Here is a 6,518-nt window from a genome sequence, read left to right on the forward strand (position 1 = left end):
TTAGCTTTCCAGCGTAGCTGCGAACGATATAAGTGGCGGAGATGCAGTCATTTATATAAACAGTGTCATGGTGCGACGGACACGTCCGGCCTTGGTCGCACCGTACCGTCTCAACGCACCTCGTCAGGTCCTGTGATCAGCCGTAGATGCATAATACATCAGACAGGCCGTGAGCGTAGGAAGAGACATTCATCACTGTCCACCTTTCAAATTAGATCTCCCAGACAAGGCAATCAGTCATAGGCATCAGTATTCAGAGCTGGGTGAAGCTCATACCGAGATGCGCTCAGCTGGACTCTGGCTCCCTAGGGTGCCTTCCAATCCCCAAGACGCTCCAACACGCTCCCCAACAACTGTTTCTAGTGTTTAGCCATACATACGACTGAATCCGCTCTCCCAGCGGAGGTCCAGCAGCAGACAACGTTCCTTATCCCGAGCGCTCCCCTGAAATAGTCTCGGGAGTGTCTGTGCTGTCAGTCTAACAACAGGGAAGCAATTTGGGATAGAGGCGGACGGATCCTTCTCTGTTCCACACCTCGCTGTTTTCCATTTCATTTGTCGTTAGTGCGTAAAAGGGAGTAATTCATGTCCATGTGAGTCTAAAGTACAAAACAAGGAATCATCCATTAGAATCCATGAGAATAGTCGAGAGTCTATAAAGATAAAAGCTGCTTCGGTACCGAGGCCTTATAGATGGTGGCATTTAAAGGTTGAACCGGCTTTACTAGATTAGGCTGAAGTCTCCAGAAGGGCTTTTGTTTTTCCTCGACTAATTCCGCTTGTCATGCCAAACACACCAGCGGAGCTCTACCGGGGAGCTTGTGTTGACAAATTAATCATAGCGTTTACCAGAGAGAAGAAAAGTAATTTGATGTGACAAGCTATGTTGTCTTATTTGCTGTGTTATTATTTTTAGTCTGACATGAGCACGGATGACCTAACAATTTATTTAGCTTGGTATCACTGTAATGTTTTGTATGGGAAACAAACCATGAGAAACCTGATGTATCTTTTTAATCTCGTTCTCTCTCTGTTTTTGTTTCTGCCCGCTGTTTCTCCTGCTTCCACTCCTTGATCATCCGACTCCAGGTAAGGGAATTTATTTTCAAATCTTGTGCTCCATACTATCTGCTAGCACATGCCCTGATAGACCATATCAATATAAAAAAGACTCTTGGCACCAAAGAAAACTGGTGTAAAGATATGTATACAAGCCTGAGTGAACCAGAGATGAACTCAAGGATGCATCACCTCAGGGTTCAGGGAGTTTCATTCATCTTGCATGCCTTTTTATAGACCTAATTGATTTTGATGTCTCTGAGCTCCTGTAGTCTGATATAATCCGATTTTTTTTTTTACGTAATCTGTATTCTCTGTGTTGTCAAATGTTATGACTTGACTCAAAGATATTCACATCTTATCGAGTCGAATCGAGACATTTTTACTGACATATAAATATGTTCCATAAGTGGAATACCTAAAGGAAACTAGTTTTTAAGGCAGCTTTGGAACATTATACATATGCAGGTACTACATAGGCAATATAAATGTTCTTTATTGGCATTGATGGTTCCATGAAGGACATTTAAAATGCACAGAACCTTTCCATGGTACAAAAGGTTCTTTATAGTGGAAAATGGTTCTTAAGATAATTAAAATGTTATTCACACACACACACACACAAGTTTATTTTAAGATCTGTTCACTGAAAGGTTCTTTCAAATAATATTTGATGCTGCCTTGGAATTTAGATGGATCACAGGGCTGTAGCATAATTTACTAACCTACCTTTTGGAATAACCTTTGCAATCATAACATGTTTATGATACCTTAAAATGCTGCTTATACAGGTAGCTCACTACATTTTGGAACAGAACAATAGTGTTTAAATGTGCGACTTAAATTTGATCGCCTTTATCTTATAGCCTCAATAAAAGAGAAGTCAATTAACAAAGTCCAACTCATATTGATGCTTTTGGACCTTTTCCAAATTTATTATGTGTCAACACACACTTTTGGTACATTGAACTCAAGAGTTTGTCATAACTCAGAGTACTCATAGGTATGCAGTCTCTATTTTTTATTATTAATTATTGCATAAAGAACATAAAATGCCAAATGTTTACTTTGAATACCAAAGCATTTACCACACACTGTAATTTCTTATTTGAAGTGTTCCACTTGATTTCCAAATTATTTTTTGTCAGATATTTACACTAATTTATTAGTAATTTTCTCTTTTAGTTTATTAATTTATTTCCATAAGCAATTTTAAGCATACATGTATTAGTTTTAGGTTTTGTTTTTCTTACCAAAGGCAAAAAAGTGGGAAAACAAATACCTTTATTCAAGATTAGCTGAAAACAAGTCAAAATTATTTGACTCAGTTTTGTTTCTCAGATAAATGAAACTTGTTTTAAGAATGTTAAGATGTTTTGACTTGAAAACAAGATAAGAAAACCGATTAAAAAGGATTTTAGGCAGTGTTGTCCACTTGTGATTTGTATCCCAAACAGCTGTTAATATCAACAGGGACAAAGAAAGTCTAGCACATTCCACAGAAATCTGAGACTAGACTCTTGAAAAATTCTAGTCAAGACGATGACATAAAAAATTTCCAAGGCATTGAATATGCCTAGAAGCTCAGTCCAGCAAAGTCAGTCTTCACTGTTGTGGTGGAACAACAGTGAATCTGTCCCAGAACTGGCCGTCCTCCAGAACTGAGTGTCTGGGAAATAAGGCCCATAGTAAGGCCAGAGAGAGGCCTACAGTAATTTAAGAGATGGGAGAAACAGTGCATGAAACAACATTCGCATATACATCAAGGCAGATAGTATGGAAATGGTGCAAAAAAAAAAAGCATGTGAGAGTGTGAATCTGATATGTACACGTTCTGAAAACTGATTATATGTGTAAACCTCAAGTCACAATACATTACACCAGATTAACATGAAGCATAGTTATTACAGCATCATACTTTGAGTATGTTTTTCTTCAAAAGGACTGGAAAAAAATGGAAGCAAAGTGTATTGCGCTTAGAACTCAGAGTTTGGGGGGGCGGGGACATGCAGCAGTAAGCAAGCACTGGAACTTGGAAGATGTTCCATCTTTCACCAAGAAATGACCCGAAACACATGGCTAAAACCACACAGGCTTTGAACTTGAGTGGCTCAGTCAAAACACAAATCTCAATCCAATCGAACATCTCTAAAATTACCTGAAATTGAAGCTCACAAACCGTCTCCGTTCAATTTGATGTAGCTTGAGTGTTTTTTGGCGTACTTTGCGGGCTGGTTGATGAATACAAAGCGATTGAATGCTTTTGTAGTCATTGCTCAGACTCTTCTTTTTGTTTCCAAAGATCTCCAGATTATTGTAATGCAGGTGATGGTGCCAGGTATGTTCTGGTAAAACACCAGAACATCCTGAATGAAGTAATGAGGCGGTGTTTACAGGAACAGATGCTGAGAGGCAGGAAGAAGATGTATGCTTGCATCGGCCAAACACTTGCTTTTCTCTTGGAGCTGCAGTGTGTCACTGTCATGGTTTCCCTGAGGTTGCTAATTACCTCAGAGTTGGAAACAATTAGCTTGGCTTGAGAGGTATCTCGCTGTTGTTCTCTAAGTGCTGTCAAAGTCCTTCGATCCAATGAGGGTTTAATGTGAGAGAAAGGTGGCAGAAATAGACTCTCTGACCAGTAATTACTTGCGTAAACCCTTGAGTTACGTTAACAAAAAAAACCCCAAAGAATCCATCATTGAGTGCTCTTCAGATGTTATATAATGCCTAATATTACCTGAGGAGAAACTGAAAAACAGGGTTCTTGAAAATGGCTAATTTAACAAAACCCATTTCTCTCAAGCAGATGAATACCTTAAGGGGGGATATTTTGATGAAGAAAGGAAGGAGGAAACATTGCTTGAGCTGTTCAATCCCAGGAGAGTTTCTGGTGCCACAAGTTCAGGTGCAAAGGTCTTGGAGCTTGAGAACAAGTGGGCCAGGAGTTCCTCCGTCAAATGACTGACAAAGTCTTTTTGAATTTTTCTCATCATGCCTAAGGAAAGGTCATGACCCAGATGTTTTTCACCTTCTGGCCGTGAGAGAAAATGTCAGAACAAGAGAGAGGAAAAAAGCAGAAGCGGATACAGTACGTCTTCAAGAGCGACACGTGTGCTCTCAAATTTTCCCCCCTTAATGCTCGAAGGGCCTTTATGAGGTGCTAGCACATGCAGGAGTAGGTGAGAGACTCATTTGTACTTTCTGAAGAGTAGAAAGGGAATGGAGAGAGGGCGATCAATAGCTGACAGGACGTGCATTATCTTAACTTGACGGTAAGGTGGCTGAACAGGCCCCTCTGGGGCTGCTACAACTCAAGGCTACACACCGTGCCCGCTCTGACAGGAAGCACACACTCCCACACACGCGACACACTCGACACCTCGTGCTGTTCCATAGAGACACCAGACTACGAGGAAAGAGAGTCGACCCGCAGGAAAGGCCAGCACCTACACTCTATTAGAGAAGACATGAGAGAATGAAAAACACATTTGCTTCATTTTTTTCCACAAAACACCTGACAGCTCCTTGGACTCATCCCCAGGTTGTCCTGGCCCCTAATATTTTAGGATCTCAGTGTCCGTGGAGCTGTTCCTGGTTATTTATTGTACCTTAAAGATGTCACAGACAATAACTTGCTCAACAAGTATACTGATAAGATGGGTTTCCCCAAACGGACTTTTTCCACCAGTAAAACAACAAACATTGCTCACATATGTAATAAAATCTTTATCACATGAAATGATTTTGGTGAAAGACAGGGGGACTTGATCGGAAAGGTTGCAATTCAGATCTGAACTCATATTTTCCACATGAGCATCATGGTCTAATGTGCACTAAGCCACAGCTCTGACGTTCACATTTTGAATTGTTCATGGTAGTTTGTTTCTTAGATCTTCTTAACCATTTTTACCCATTTTTCTCAAGCAGATGAATGTTTTAAGAGGGAATATTTTGCCGAAGAACGGAAGGAAACATTGCTTGAGCTGTTAAAACCCAGGATGATTTCTGGTGCCACAAGTTCAGATGCAGAGGTCTTAGAGCCTGAGAATAAGTGGGCCAGTTCCTCTGTCAGATGACTAACAGAATTAATTTTTTCCGCATCATTTTAATTTCTCTCATCATGCCTCAGGAAAGGTCACGCCCTAGATGTTATTCACCTTCTGACCCTGAGAGAAAAATCAGAACAAGAGAGAGAAAAAGACAAAAGCACAGTTTTTACTACTTATACATAAAGTTTTTGTCACAGGAAATTATGTTGGGGAAAAAAGGGGGAAACTGATCGAAAATGTTGCAAGCCAGATCTGCAATAGCAGCAAAGTTTGAAGGTGCGGTAATTGTACATTAGCAAAATATCCGTGAAATTTTGGAATAACAGGTCAATAGTGAATATAGTGTAGTGATGTATAAAGCATCACTTTCAAACCAAGCAGCTTTCTGTTGGTCAGCGCAGTGAAATCAGCGTGGGAACTTTTTCGTCATCACCCCAAACTCCCGATCATGCAGATTTCCTTAAAATTACTCAATTTCACCAAGCAATGGTAAATATGACAGTTCTTTAAGGCAACTTTTATGTTGCACTGAACCTTTACTTACCTCAAGCTTTAACATGGTCCTTTCTCTTTACTTGCAAACATCAGTATTGCCATCAGGAATTGCAAATCTAGTTTACATTCACACAAAATACATGCACATGCAGCTAGAATTGAAAACTCCAGAATACTGCTGCTTCATTTCGTTTCAGACCACGTTTTACAGCAAAAATGAGATTGAGCTCAAGGCAAACAGATAATCAATGACGAGTGAGGGAAAACGATTTTAATAGTTTCTGACCTCAAAGCAATAATTGATTCAATTCGCTCTATTCCAATCCATTTATTTGCAGCTGGGAGTCGACACCCACTTTTTTCCATTTTTGTAGAAATTGCAGTAATGGCAGAGTCATATACACAATTACTTACATGAAAGAGCCCGGCTTCCAAATGAGCTTTGCATTTAACTAGCAAAACAAGAAGTGGGGCAGGTGTAAACCACGTCAAGGTTTATACATTTCGCAGGAGCAGCCACTCAAATCAATAGCAATAATTTAATAAGAAAGATGGGTTTTGATTGAGAAAATGAATCGGTCCTCTCGAGTATCAAAGAATCCATTTAGAGTTGTGCCATTACCAGCTACTAGCGCTAATGAGTTGGAGGCTTGCTGCGTCTTGCTCAAACTGAAGGATGTTGATGGCTGTGACCAATGTTTGTGTTTTGTTACACGCAATGGACCATGTGTAATGTATCAGACAGCAAGCATTGAATATATCATGATCTTCTGATATCTGAAAGCTGTTTATCATTGTTTTTTTTTTATTATTATTATTTTTTTAATGTAACTACATGGGCTACTTTAACACAGCAGGAATTTTTTTTTTTTTTTTAATACAGTTTGTTTTGAATGAGTGACTTTTTTACGGTTT

General features: G+C 39.6%; 1 protein-coding gene and 1 long non-coding RNA gene across 2 annotated transcripts in view; both read left to right on the forward strand.

The window, feature by feature from the left end:
* The window catches only part of LOC107739084 (nuclear receptor ROR-alpha-like), a 292,374-nt gene that overhangs the window by 73,955 nt on the left and 211,901 nt on the right, over positions 1 to 6,518 (forward strand). The window lies entirely within an intron of this gene.
* The window catches only part of LOC107739085 (uncharacterized), a 28,773-nt gene continuing 26,017 nt past the window's right edge, over positions 3,763 to 6,518 (forward strand). Inside the window, exon 1 of the long non-coding RNA XR_001639966.1 lies at positions 3,763 to 3,774. This is a non-coding gene — a long non-coding RNA (uncharacterized LOC107739085). The remainder of the gene's footprint in view (positions 3,775 to 6,518) is intronic.

Source organism: Sinocyclocheilus rhinocerous, unplaced genomic scaffold (assembly GCF_001515625.1).
Source record: "Sinocyclocheilus rhinocerous isolate Xijiao unplaced genomic scaffold, SAMN03320098_v1.1 scaffold675, whole genome shotgun sequence".
In the NCBI taxonomy this organism is placed as follows: Eukaryota; Metazoa; Chordata; class Actinopteri; order Cypriniformes; family Cyprinidae; genus Sinocyclocheilus; species Sinocyclocheilus rhinocerous.